The sequence below is a fragment of the Varanus komodoensis genome, unplaced genomic scaffold, assembly GCF_004798865.1.
Source record: "Varanus komodoensis strain SLA01 unplaced genomic scaffold, ASM479886v1 scaffold9, whole genome shotgun sequence".
Taxonomy (NCBI): Eukaryota; Metazoa; Chordata; class Lepidosauria; order Squamata; family Varanidae; genus Varanus; species Varanus komodoensis.
This window is the reverse complement of record NW_025336598.1, coordinates 37,781,240-37,794,994: the sequence shown is the minus strand read 5'-3', so window position 1 is coordinate 37,794,994 and position 13,755 is coordinate 37,781,240. Positions and strand designations below refer to the sequence as shown.

General features: G+C 42.1%; 1 protein-coding gene across 14 annotated transcripts in view; it reads left to right on the top strand.

The window, feature by feature from the left end:
* Positions 1 to 13,755, top strand: part of FMNL2 (formin like 2) — a 279,853-nt gene that overhangs the window by 68,043 nt on the left and 198,055 nt on the right. The window contains exon 1 of one of the 14 annotated variants that reach the window (XM_044418184.1): positions 12,818 to 12,857. The exons of the other annotated variants lie outside the window; for them this stretch is intronic. The gene's annotated coding sequence lies outside the window, so the exon portion shown is untranslated. Of the gene's footprint in view, positions 1 to 12,817; positions 12,858 to 13,755 lie in introns of those variants that run through there. 14 annotated transcript variants of the gene reach the window in all.

Here is a 13,755-nt window from a genome sequence, read left to right as displayed (position 1 = left end):
GAGTCGTGTAGAGTGGTAGTAATACCTCTCTTGATCTAGAAGCCATACTTCTGGCTATGCAACCAAGGGTGGCGTTCGCCCTCTTAACCACAGCATCACACTGCTGACTTAAACATAAATGTATGGTCAATTAAAAAAAAGGATGCAATACACTGGCTGCATTTGGGTGTTATGATATACCAGTGTTTATCATGAAGGAAATTAGCCTAACTTTCCCTTGTAGTTGGGCTCACCTCCCCTTCAACTGAAGCTGTAAGCAGTTCAGGAGCTTTTTACTTACAGTAGCTGCAACTTGTCATGTTATCCAAACTCTACAGTGGGGTTGCTATTAAAACCCTAAGTTTGTGGAAAACAAGCCAGTTCTAAACCATGAGCAAGGGGACTGATTTGTTTCAACAAACTTTAGTGAAAATAAATGGCAGTTTAGGGTTAGGATTAAGATAATTGTTATTCATGTAGGATGGAACCAGAAGCTTCTGGATTTATGCATGGCAAAGCCACAGGACCAGGAAAGTGGTCCTGAGGAGAATTGAGCTTAATTTTTCTCATGATAACCATGACCATCTGAATGCATACAGTATTTTCCTTTTTGCTTACAAAGAAATCAGTTCAAGCTGCAACAACCCATATTCAGGCTGGACATCAGGAAAAGCTTCTTCACTGTCAGAACAGTACAACACTGGAACCAGCTGCCAAGAGAGGTGGTGCACTCTCTCACACTAGAGACATTAAAAAAGAAACTGGACAGCCGTCTGAGTGGGATGGTGTAAAATGGTGTCCTGCAACAGCAGGGGGTTGGGATCGATGGCCCCTCCCAACTCCACTATTCTATGATTCTAAGTAGCACATAGGCCATTATTTCCTCAAATTTGGGTGACCTGAGAAATCTTCAAGCATGGAAACTGAATAGATATGAATTTCTGTTGTGTTTTGATTGAGAACAGGTACATAAAAATGTGAAGGTTTGTTACGGATACTCTGCAGGGAAACACCAGCAAATGGCTTTAGGACAACAAACAGCGGGCAAGCCAATTGTCAGATTGTTCCCAAAGCAAGCAGACCACCAAAAGTAGCATCAAAGGATTTGTTTCAACCATCTTATGGAGTATTTTTGGCATCATGGTTGTATTTGCTTCTGTTGTGATCTGTGATGAGCTCCTTCAGTGTAATATGCTCTAGAGAAATGGTATGCCAGTCTTCCAGGGCATGTGATTTAGCCCACCTAGCTAGCCTAAGCTAAACTGGACTTGATCTGGTCATTGCCTGGGTGGGAGACTGCTGGGGATCTGCCTTATGTTCCAGGGTGGAAGAAAGCTGGGATATAAGTGTTGTAAACAAGTATTACTGAGTATTACTGTCTTTCTCTTTTTTCCACCAGAAAATGGCACTCAAGCTGGCTTTAGAAAGCACGCATTCCAAACCAACTATACTGTTAAGAAATCACACATTTCAAGAGAAGCTTTTAACACACTCGTATAAGAGGATATGATGTCTTAGAAGCTGCTCTTTCCTTTGCAGTACAGGGAGAACATACAACTTTTCCGAACCCCCTTTAAAGCCATGTGCCTCCTTCCCCTGTGTTGATCTTGCTGTGACACAATTCCTGCTCATAGCCTTTCAGATTGGAAGCATATGCACTCGCAACAGCTGCTGCCTCTTTCTGCTCCCCTCCCCCTGTGACAACCCTGCGCTGGACTCTTTGCTGGCCTCCTTGGAGCCAGAGCTGGCAGTTAACATTAACCCTCCAATTCCAGCCAGGTGGCTGTGCAATTTTTGTCAGGAGGGCTTCATAGGATACCTGGCACTGTTTGCCCGCTTGGCAGGAAGATCAGAGTTTTGGCTCTTGGCCTGTCACAATAGATCCTCAATCACTGGATCCAAAACAGCAGGCAAGATTTGCAGTGACAGTTGCGAGCCACTACCAACAAAAGTGCGAGAGAGAACTGAAAGCCTGTCCTCACTTTGAGCAACAACGACAACATTCTTGTTCCTGACTCTGAGCAGAGCAGAGCAAGCTGCCCCAGCTCATCTAGGGCCTTTGGGAGACAAACAACCAAGCTCCCAGGGAGCGAGCGAAGGATGAGAGCAAACAGGAGTTTGATGGCAGAGGAGACAGAGGCAGGAAGAGGCAAGGCCGAGGCAGGTCTGCATTATCCCAGCAAACTAATGTCTTTTGTTTAGGCGTTTGTTTTCTACGAAACAGTTAAAGGGAAGTTACAGATTAGCTGCTTGCTGATTAACTGAAGGGCAGTGGCCTGATCAGCTAGCAGCAGTTGTGTGGGTGGGGTGATTCATTCTGGTTCCTGACTCTGAGCAGAGCAGAGCAAGCTGCCCCAGCTGGTCTAGGGCCTCTAGGTGAGAATCAGCCAAGCTCCCAGGGAGCAAGCTCCCAGGGCAAGTGAACAGGGAGAGCAAATAGGAGATTGGTAGTGGAAGTTGGCATGGGAGGTCAAGAGGAAGGTTCCTAACATCCCCCTCCCTTCTTCTCTCTGCTTTCTTTCCCCTTAATCCTCCCCGCCCCCACACACATTTGTATTTCCTCCATGTAAGGCACTCCCATTTACCAGTAGGACTGTGTTGTTGACCTTTAGTAAAGAGAGGAGAAAGCAGTAGTCGTTGCAATGGGCCCCAACAAGAAAGACTCCCCAGTGGTGGTGACCTGCAGCAACTGTGCAGTGCTGCTTTTCTTACCCGAGGGCAACATGGCCTGCACATGCAACAAGGGCGAGCTAGAGGCCCTGTTACAACAAAAGGTGAGAGCACTGGAACAGCGAGTGTCTTTCCTCAAAGTAATGAAAGAACGTGAAGAGTCTTCAGAGTGGTGGAGCTGCAACACCAAAGTCTGGTCTAGAAGCAAGAAGTGCATCAACAAGCTGAGGCAGAAGAAGAGAACCCCAAGGAAAGAGAAAATGAGGAAACTCCCTGGAACAGGGTGACAGTTAGATGCAGAAGAACTAGAAGGCGCTCTGTACCAGTGGAAGCAGCAGGATTCTCAAACCATTTTAAGTTACTTGAGGAAGAGACCAGTGAGAATGGTGGGGTGACTCACATGACTGGAACTCTACAACTGATGGATATAACCAGCTCAAGAAAAATAGAAAGGACAAAAAAGGAGGTGGAGTTGTACTATACATAAGAGACACATACTTACACTGAAACACAAGAATAAGAACTTAGTAGCCCCATTGAAAGCATCTGGCTTAATTTAAAGGGAGCAAAAAATATAAGAAAAACTTACTGACATTTATTATTGACCACTCAGTCAAAAAGAGGACAAGGATGCAACCTTTGAAAAGCAACTTGCCAGAGTTTTCAAGAATGATGTAGTTATCTTGGGGGACTACAGTTTCCCAATATATGCTGGGAGACAATTTCTGCCAAACATGCCCCCTCCAAGAGATTCCTGACATGCATTGCTGACAACTTCCTCCAGCAGAAGAGAGAGAGAGAGAGAAATAAAAGGATCAGCTATCCTTGATCTAATAGTAACAAACAGGGATGACCAAGTGGACAAAATAGCTTCCATGGGAACTCTGGGAGAAAGTGACTATGCAATATGTGAATTCTCAATTATAATGGAGACAAAGGTTGACTGCAGCCAGACACGTATCCTGGACTTCAAGAAAGCCAACTTTAATGAACTCAGAAAAATTATAAGTGAGGTGGCAACTCACTCTTAAAGGAAATGGAGTCCAAGAGGGGTGGGCAGCCTTGAAAAAGAAGAGTCTCCAAGCCCAACTACAAATGACTCCAACAACAACAACAAAAGTGTAGAAGACAACATAGGAAGCCCATGTGGCTCTGCAAAAAGTTAAGTGACACCCTGAAAGATATAAAGAACATGTACAGGAGGTGGAAGCAGGATAGCAAGAATTTGTTGCAGGGGTGGCACCAGGAAGGCTAAAACAGGAAATAAACTGAGACTATCAAGGGATGCTAAGAACAGCAAGAAAGCCTTCTTCAGATGCATCCAAAATAAAAGACATGTGAAAGAGAAGGGTCTCCAGCTACTTAAGTAGATGGCAGAGTGATAACAAACGGCAAGGAAAAGAGGTGCTTAATTCTTTCTTTGCCTCAGTTTTCTCCCACAAATAAATCTACAACCAAGAGGAATTACAAGATGAAAGTGAGAGGATGGCAGGCCAAGATTGACAGACAACTTTTTAAGGAATTTGTGGATGGAATAAACATGTTCAGATCTCCAGGGCCCAATGATCTCCATCCCAGAGTCATAAAAGAGGTAGTGGAGGAACTGTCAGATCCACTGACTATTTCCTTCAATAAATCTTGAAGAGGAGAAGTGTCATATGACTGAAGAAGGGCTAATGTTCTCATCTTCAAAAAGCGGGGAAAGATGATCCTGGAAAGGACAGACCAGTTAGTCTGACATCAATCCCAGGAAAAATTCTGGAGCAAATTACTGAAAAAATCAGTCTGTGAGCACCTTGAAGAAAATGCAGTGATTAATAAAAGCGAACGTGGATTTATCAAAACTAAAACCTGTCAGACTAATTTAATCTTGTTTTTTGACTGGGTAACCTCCCAAATGGACAGAGGGAACACTGTGGACAAAATCTACCTCAACCTTAACGAAGCTTTCGACATAGTGCCTCATGACATCCTGATAAGCAAATTAGCAAAAAGTGGACTTGATAGAGAAACTATTTGGTGGATCCAAAATTGGCTGCTAAATTGGGCACAAAACATGCTGATCACATACCTTCTCAATCTGGATTGATGTAACTAGTGGGGTGCCACAGGGTGCAGTCCTAGGCCTAGTGCTCACCAACACCTGTATTAATGATTTAGATGAGGAAGTACAAGGAAAGATAATCAAATTTGCAACAGCAGGGGGTTGGACCCAATGGCCTTCATGACTCCTTCCAATTACTATTATTCTGTGATTCTTTGACAACAACACTACATTCAAATAACCAAAGAGGAAGAAAATACTCGAGTGTTGTTGCTTTTTCATAGGAGAAATGCTGTGCCTGTCTTTATACAAAGGTGTTTCAAGGAAGGTTCCTTTATGCAAAAGTGTTTTAAAGAAGGGCTGACATGAGGAAGGTGCAAGTCATTTGTCACATGCCTTTTGCCTGCTGCCTTTTGCATAGCAAAGGTTATTATTTTTCTAGTCTCTCTCCTATGAATAATGCACCAACTAGGTGTTGGCCTAGAGTGTTAATTTGGTTGGGGAAGTGAAAGCGCGCTCTCTCTCTCTCTCTCTCTCTCTCTCTCTCTCTCTCTCTCTCTCTCTCTTTGCCTCCTTCCCCCATTAAACTCTGCTGCCATAAAACTACCAGTCAGCTCTTTGTCTGACTGTGGAGTGGTGCCACATATGGAAAAATCGTCATAAGCTGAGAATATATAGACTTCTGCTGATGGTCCAAGAAAAAAAGGAGCTGGAGAAGCATTAAGCAAAGAATTTAGTGCTTTCCAGATGCAGACACCGAGAGGGAAAAGTTGGGGGAGAGGAGCTTACTTTTTTGTATGAATATGCTATCTTAAAATAGGCTGGTGTAGGGGAGAGAAAGAGAGAAAACAGTAACTCAGTGCTGCTCAATGGTAGGCATGCTATATATCTGAATGGGAGCTCTGGCAGTTTAAATTTCTGACTGCAGCCCCTTATGCTTGCCTGTGCTTTAGGAGCTGCATAAAGGCAGAAGGGGGGTGGGGTTGAAAAAGTCTGGGGCACGTGTGTTGACTTTGGATCTTAGCCAGGGACTGTCTTGAGTGCACAACTATTCTAACTGGACTAAATGATTATTTACGTGTTCTTTGCAAGTCCCCTAATTCTGTACTGTGTATTAAGCAGTGATAGGATGGAGGTGAAGTATGTTACAATAACCATTTTTCAAAAAAAATTGCTGTGATCTGAACAGTGTGCAAGGCTAAAGCCACCCATTCTTAGCCATTTTCCTGTCCCCAGCTGCAGTTCCCTCTGGCACATTTCATGTTAGGGGTTCATCCAACACTCGGTGCTCACATGGGCTCCTGCAAGGAGGTGTGCAATGGCGTTTTCCCATTTCCAAGTAGAACTCTGCTCATATTACTCTGGACCCAAGCCTATTTATTTATTTATTTCAGGAGCAAACCATAAATGATGTAGTTCTGGCGATTTCATTCATCATTTCTGACTTGCTGTGGTGCTGTTTCAGAAGAGTGAGAAGTGGTACAACAGGATATAATTGCTCTTGTTTCTGTGCCTGATTTTAGAAGTCATTACACCTCGAATGACGGTAATTTCTCGCCTGGGCTGTCCCTGGTCTGTATCACCCAGGGTGTCAGCAGTGAAAAAGAAAGTCAGGAGCTTGAATTGGTTGAATGTTCCTAGTCTGTGAATTTTCATATAAACAGTTCTCTTCTCATAAGGATGCTAACAGCCAAATTTATCTCTTTTAAAAGTAAGCAACATAACTAGAGGCAGCAGAATTAAGTATGCTGTACAAATCTTGGGAGTGACACAGGCATTGTATCCAAGTGCATTTTCTTTGCAACTCCTAGGAGCAGCATCTCCGTTTAACATATGAAGCTGCCTTAGACCAAGTCAGATGTAGGTCATCGAGTCTCCTTAGAGAGGAAGCAACTGAACTTTTGACAGTCTGGTCCCCTCCAGATGTGTTGGAGTTAAACATGGCCAATCCAGAAACATGCATGTACAGAGATAGAGGAAGAGAGAATCCCTGAAATTTTTGGAGAAATATTTCTTTTTGATGTTTCCTTCTCCCAGTTTTTCCTGCCCTTTTCTCCAAGCCTTCATATCTCTAGTCACACTACAAGTTCTTTCATCCCCAAATAGCAGTTAGGGTTCTGAGTTGCGTACTTCAAGGCCCGAAGCATTGCTTCCTCCCACCCTTGCCTCTGCAAACCTTTTTCACTGGAAATAGCAGGGATGGAATATGGGACCTTTAATTGCATGCAAAATGAGCATCAAACTGTGGCTTGTACCCTTCATTTTGCTCCATAGATTGTGCTTGGGTGAAAGCAACTGTTCAAAAAGCTTAGGCTAGTGGATGACTGCAACTCCTCTGGGATTGCAGCGTGTCTGGCCCAGCAGGCGATGTCTGGCCCAGGTGTAAGGAACAGGAGTACAAATGTACAGTTGCACAAACACAGAAAGATTCTAAAAAACAAAGAACCCTATCAACACTTACTGAGAGACTCACCTGTCTTTATCACCACATCAGGATAATAGAGAAAACTGGGGAACTGAGCAGAAGTGGAAAATAACATACTGGTACGTTTTCTTCCCTGAACCTTTGGGACAGGAGGAGTCAAAAATGAAATAGACTGCATAGATGTTATGATTTTAAGAGCTGCAATCATCTTACTGTAAAGTTCTGTTAGAACATGCAAACTTGCAAGTACCTTCTTTTGCAACTCTTAGTGTTTTGCTTTCTTACCGCCTCCCCCATCCCAATATCTTTCAGAAATCTGCTGTGGTAGTGGTGGTGCATGTGTGCACCCTCCTCCTCCCCCCTTCCTTCCATGAGCAGGCTGTGAGAATATTATATGCTTTATTTGGTGGTCTTGAGGCAACATTGTGGGTTCTGCAATGTTACTGTAATTCCTTTGGCCACTGGTTTCTATACAGGTAATGGAAAAAAGGTTCTTTGACATTTCAGCTTGAAGGTGATGATGTGTGATGAGAACAGCAAGGCAAGCATCCTGAATAAAATGCAAAAGTACACAGGCCCTTTTGGGTTCATAGTAGTTTCAGATAGTGTTTAGGTTTCTTTGTTATTTATTGCTAAATTTATTTATAAAAGAAGCAGGCAAAGAAAATGACATCTCTCTGATTTATCAAGAGTTCTTTTTTTTTTTTTTTTTGCCTTTCAAACAGTACTTTAGGATGAACTGACATTTTATGTACTCTGTGTGCTGGATCCAAAGAAACTGTAGTGGTTCTGTAAGAAAATCAAGCAGAGCTGCCTAGTATCTTTCCTTTTCCCACTCTTGTTTTCAGTTACATTTAGGTATTCCCCAGTATCAGCTGCATTTCTGGAGCACTTGCTTCTATATACGGGTTATAGCTACACTCGGTATTTCAATGAAATATTGTGTTCAAGATGTGTGTGTGTGTGTACCCAATGCATGCAGTTTTTGTTCCCAGACTAAAAATGGAGTTATTGGCAAAGTTAGGTCTTACTGAATTCAGTGGCACTTGCTCCTGACTAAATGTGTATAGGATTGCAGTAGAAAGAATAACATTGCTGTAGATAGTCAAGCCTGAGAAAGAGAACAGCTGATCTTAAAAGTTATCAGCCTCTTCGAAATTTACTAATTTATTTATTTATTTATTTATTTATTAAAAGCTTTTGTATGCCATCCTATTATACAAGATCTCAGGACGACTTACCATTTTTAAAAGGACAATTAAAACAACTATTGACAAGTATATGCATGTACAACCTTCTGAATGTAGCCCTTTCCAGGAAACCTTTAATTGCACCTGCTCTTCTGCATTACTTACTAGCTGCCTTCTATTTTCAGTGTGTTTTCAGAATGACCCATTAGTAGAGCTTTTGCCCAGATAAGTGTGCATAGGATTGTTGCTAGAGCTGTAGTCTTGACTTTTTGCCTGGTTTCTGAATTGTTGGCAGACAGTAACAGGATAGGATGCTCCTGTAGTACCCAAAAATATGATAAATCTAACAAATATATAGATAGCATGCAAATTGACACCCAGATTTCCCAAGCCTAGTAGGAAATTCTGCCTGCCTGCCTGCCTGCAATATATTTTCCACAATGAGTTATTTGCTTAGCTGACTCCAGCAGAACAGTGGAAAGTGGAAGGGTAGGTTGGTGGAATCATGCCAGTTATGCTCCTTATCAGAGCAGGTGCTGGGTTTTCTTAGGGTCAAAAGCAATGATTGGGTTTGAAAGACAACATTAAAAGGCTTACTCTGTTTCTGTCAGTGATGACTAATAAGCATCATCCAGTGTATTGAGGAGAAGTTGGTGAATTGTCAAGGAAGAAAAGTTGATCAACTGCAGTTAGCTGTGGTGTTTCCATGTGCAGTGTCTGATGGCCAGATGTTTGGTTCCCACATATCAACAGTCCAGAGTACTGGATGAGTATGAGTTGTCATTGAGTCTTGAATGATAAGCAAACCCTGTACTATAGCTTAAATATGGATCATTTATGACAAACAACCCAGCATTCACAAACAAGAAATCATAGGTTCTTTTCCTGAGTTGCTTGTGGTTGACAGCCCATAGTTAAACTATAGCTTAGGGTTCACGTGTAATGCTAACCTATGTTTTAACAGGCTGTGATTCCACAACAACCCATGTTCAGTGTATAATCTCAGTTGTTGTTCCACTGCATCTATTTCTTTGAGAACAAGCAAGCCTTGCTCATAAACTTTCAGGACTAGTTATAGGATGTGATGAAATTGGGCCTGATCCAACAGGAGCCTGGTAGGCATCAGTAAGTGTAGAAGATGGGTAACAATTGTGCTGTGTTACTCTCATAGTGGTAGTGGGAACTGTGGGGTTCCTCAGAGGCTTAGTAGAAAGGAACACTACACACTGGCGTGGAGATGTATGAACACCCCCTCATTGATGATTTCAAGGCTAATTTAAATGTGAACAAAAGAACCCTTTTATTATTCCTTAGAGAATTTTGTGACTGCAAGCATACAAGAAGACCCTGTAACTTTGGGAAAGAGTCATTGGAATGTTCTGTGGGAATCTTTAGTCATTTTTACAGAAGAAACGTATTATTCTCAGAATTAAGTTTTAATAAGGCATGAGGTTATACTTTGAATCCCTAGTCTTGCTGCCTTACATTTGGCTTTTTTTTTTTAAAGCTCTGTTGCCTGCTATGTCTAGGCAACTGTCTCAGATTTTCCTATAAATCTTCATGTATGTTTGCTTGTTGTAGTTGTTGAACCCTCAGGCTAGAACTGCTCAGTTGCAAACTCGAAACATGTTTACTTCTCCCCTTCCCTATTTTAAAAGCATATCTTGTTTTACAGCGAGCTCTGTCTTAATAATGGAATCACTAACAGCTAACTTGGTGCTATTGTGCATGAAACATCAGACCTGGGTGACCTTGCAGAACGGCCTTGGCCCATTTACTGTGTCTTGTTAAAGCCTCCCTTGGCATCATTGTGACGGTAAAATTGGGTAACCTTACGTCTGCTGTGAATGGCTTGAATGAAGGGCAGGAGGTGAATGTGCTATCAATAAAATGGAAGGCAGATGCTTAGCCAATATTCTCCCTTATCCCCATTCCAGCCCCTCAGTTCTGTCACGGTTGGCTGCTTTCTTAAAAATGGGTAATCTTATTAGAGCATATGCTGCAGTGGTTCTGTTTCAGATGTTGTGATAGAGCCCTATTTCTGGCTGAACTGGTATATCTGCATCACCTGTGTTGCAGATAGAGGCTCACATGATGTATTACTACTCTCCATGTAACACACACTTATTTATTACACTTCTGTACTGGCCAAGCTTTCTGGGCTTGTTCGCAAAGCAAAGCCATGAAATACAGTAAGGGCACACCTTGTGGTAATCGCTGTAAGTCGTCAGACTTGGAGGCTTACGGTTGTCCAGTGCAGAGTAAGAGGAGTGGCGGAGCTGATCCTCCCCTGCCCATCCCAACACCATGCATTTTCTGGTGTGCTGAAATGTCTCAGAAGGGAAGGAAAGAGGCTGGAAAAGGCACAGGACTGCTCATAACTTGGCATCTGCAGTCTCCTTCCTTGCCTGTCCACCCCTTGAACCACTGGGCTGTTCTGGCCATACCTGCTGTGAGGGATGGGTGTTGGGCCTCTGATTCCCAGCTCTGAAGTTGGAGCATTGTCTGTGACCTTGGATCTGGGATCCCCAGACACTGTCTAGGGAACATAGGATCACTCACTAACATAATAAAACATGATATCCGACTCTTAAATTGTGTATTCTGGAATATTAAAACCTCTGTATTGGTGCAACAAATACAATTAAATAAATAGAATAATATGCAAAAGTATGCAGTGATGCAAGGAGCTACCAAAAAAAAAAAAAAAAAAAAAATTAAACCTAGGATTTTTACTTTGAAGTTGTTTACCTGACTCCTAAAGTCACCAATGTAGGTACCAACCAATCCTCTTCTGGGAGGGGGATTCCATAACTGTGTGAGAGAATGGGAAATCGGGGACAAACCAGAATAGGGGGAGGAAGAGGAGCTAAAAGGAAGTGAAGAAGAAATCAGAGACAGGAACGGAAGATGAGAAGAAACAGAGAAAGAAAAAGAAGGAAAAAGGGAAAGAAAGGTGAGTAAGACAAAGAAAATATCACCTAGGAGGGAAGAATAGAAATAAAAAGCTGTAGGAAGAAAATAGAGGAAGAGATGCCAGAGAAAGCACTCTCAATGTTTCTGTGATTGACCCCCACCCTTTCCAACACTTAATTAGGGGTGGTGCTGAGTGATCTTTTTCAAAATGCCAAATGTGTCCAAGGGCTTGCAACAACATGCTACACATGCTGCATCTGTAGAACAACAATGACTGTGGTGTAGGGTTCTCAGTGAAATTCTTTCCAGACAGTCCACTTTGCTTATTCTGAGAACTTTGCCAACAGATCTGCCTTAACTCAGGGATGAACAAAAATGTACCGGTGGGAAGAGGTATTCCACAATGTTAGAGACACGCAGACACTGTGTGCTGCCCGGTGTTAGTTCTACCGCCTACCCGAAATGATTGCTTTCCTGAAATGCTTTCCTTGACAGCGGCTGAGAATAGGAAGAGCACAAGCAAGTGGAGAGAGGCTTTCTGAGGTATGCCAATTCCAACACAACAGTTGAATGAGGCAGACCAAGCTTGGCTGCCAGTGTTAGCTGACCTCGCAGATGCTAAACATGCTTTTTTGTTTTCCTACACCTATGAAACCACAGTGAGCTGTAGCATCTTGTATTAGCTACAGTTTTCTGAATGGCTTCAAGGGTAGCACCATTTAGAACATGCTGTAGGAGTCAGTCCTTGAGATTCTAAAAGCCTGTGGGAGGCCCCTGTTAGGTCAGAGGGACAGAACTGGTGGACCAGGCATTGTGACCGAGGTGCTGAAAGCCATAGGACTTATTTGAGTCTAAACATGCTTGGAATTGTGCCCTAAATTGTGTAGTTCTAATATTTTAAGGCTTACTGTTTTTAATGTACTGTTTTAAGGTTTTATTGCTTTAAGTGTTTGTATATCACCTTGATGGCTTTTCTTTTTACTAAATAAGGCAGCATATAAATGTTAATAATAAATAGTATACATGCAGCACTGCACAAATGAGAACATAATGTTAATTACCCATTGTTTTACACAGTCTACTTCTTATTCTGTTCCTTCATATTTTGATCAATTCCAGAACTTCACAGAATCTAGAAGGGGAGAAACTTTAATGGCTCGTTAAAGAAAGAGAAAGAAAACTCAGGTTTGGTTCAATTGTGCATGGTAAAGAGCAGTAACATCTTGGAGTGGAGCAGTGGTGGTGGTTGTGGCTGGTATTGTTTAGAGAATTTCTTAACTCCACATCTGGTGTGCAGATAGATCTAAAGTACACGGGTGCAGTATTTGGCAGTTGTTCGTTTGCTTCTAAAAATATAACCTGATAATATGCCATATGATTCCCCCCCCTCTCCTTAAAGTTGCTAAGTAGTTGTGTCATGATTCAAATACATGGTAGCTAGATTTGTTCTTCCTATTTTAGGAGTAGCTTCTGCTTGTCAGTAGCACTGTTGGGTTTTTTTTGGGGGGGGGGGCTTTAATTTGTAAGTGTGGGAGAAAGATGTGAGCAACTAGCTACTAGATTCTCTTTTTAGGAACAAGATTGGTTTGTTCTGTAGAGGAGTGAATGAAGCAACCTATTTTCTTGGGTGGTGGTAAGATATGAACAATTTAGCTTATGGTACCATATGGTGGGATGGGCAGCTACAGCAGAATTTAGCAACTCTGGTATGTTGCATGAATATAAAACCAAGGGTTTGCTTAGGTGAATACTGAGGAATAAATGTTCTTGTCTCTGTCACCACAATACATCTCATGAAAACCAAGTTGTTGCTGAGCTTGTTGTCTCTGTGTTAGTCTAGGGTGCTAAGGGAATGAGTATGAAGAGCTGGATATAGTCAGCAAGACCAGAAGGTGGGATTTGGCCTCTATTTCTGTGTATTATTTCAAAGAAATCGGGATTTGCACATTTGGTGGTCTCGCATTCCTTTGACTCCCTCTCCCAATCTCCAGCAGTTATAAAAATACAAGTCTTAGAAATGTGTGCCTGTCATTTAGGCAGCCATATTTGGCAGCCATTATAAAGATTCCTTTTTAGAAAGAAGACTTTGTTCATGTATTCTGAAATGCCATTTTCTTAAGAAGATTGAAACTGCAGGCATCCTGCCTTCCTGAGATCATTGTTGGGCTTGAAAAATGTGGGAAAATAATTAAAGACACATGTTTCAGTAAGATCATACTGAAACTAAATCATATACACATACGTGTGTGTATAATATGTCTTAGTTATTTGGTTGGCCTGCTCTGTCTTTGAGGAAAGCACTCCTTGTTTAGCCATCCTTGTTTTCAGAGTATTCATGGAATTCTTTGGAAAGCTGTTTTGCTTCATCCAGTTTGCCTGTAGCCGTGCACAAAACCCATGCTAAGCAATAGCTGTGGAACGCATAATTGCTGTATTCTAAGAATTCTCTGCATCTTAATTTAAGTAGTTTCGATTTCATTACTTTCTTGTTTGAACTGAATGCTTGAGGGCCATAGGAAAAAAAATCAAGA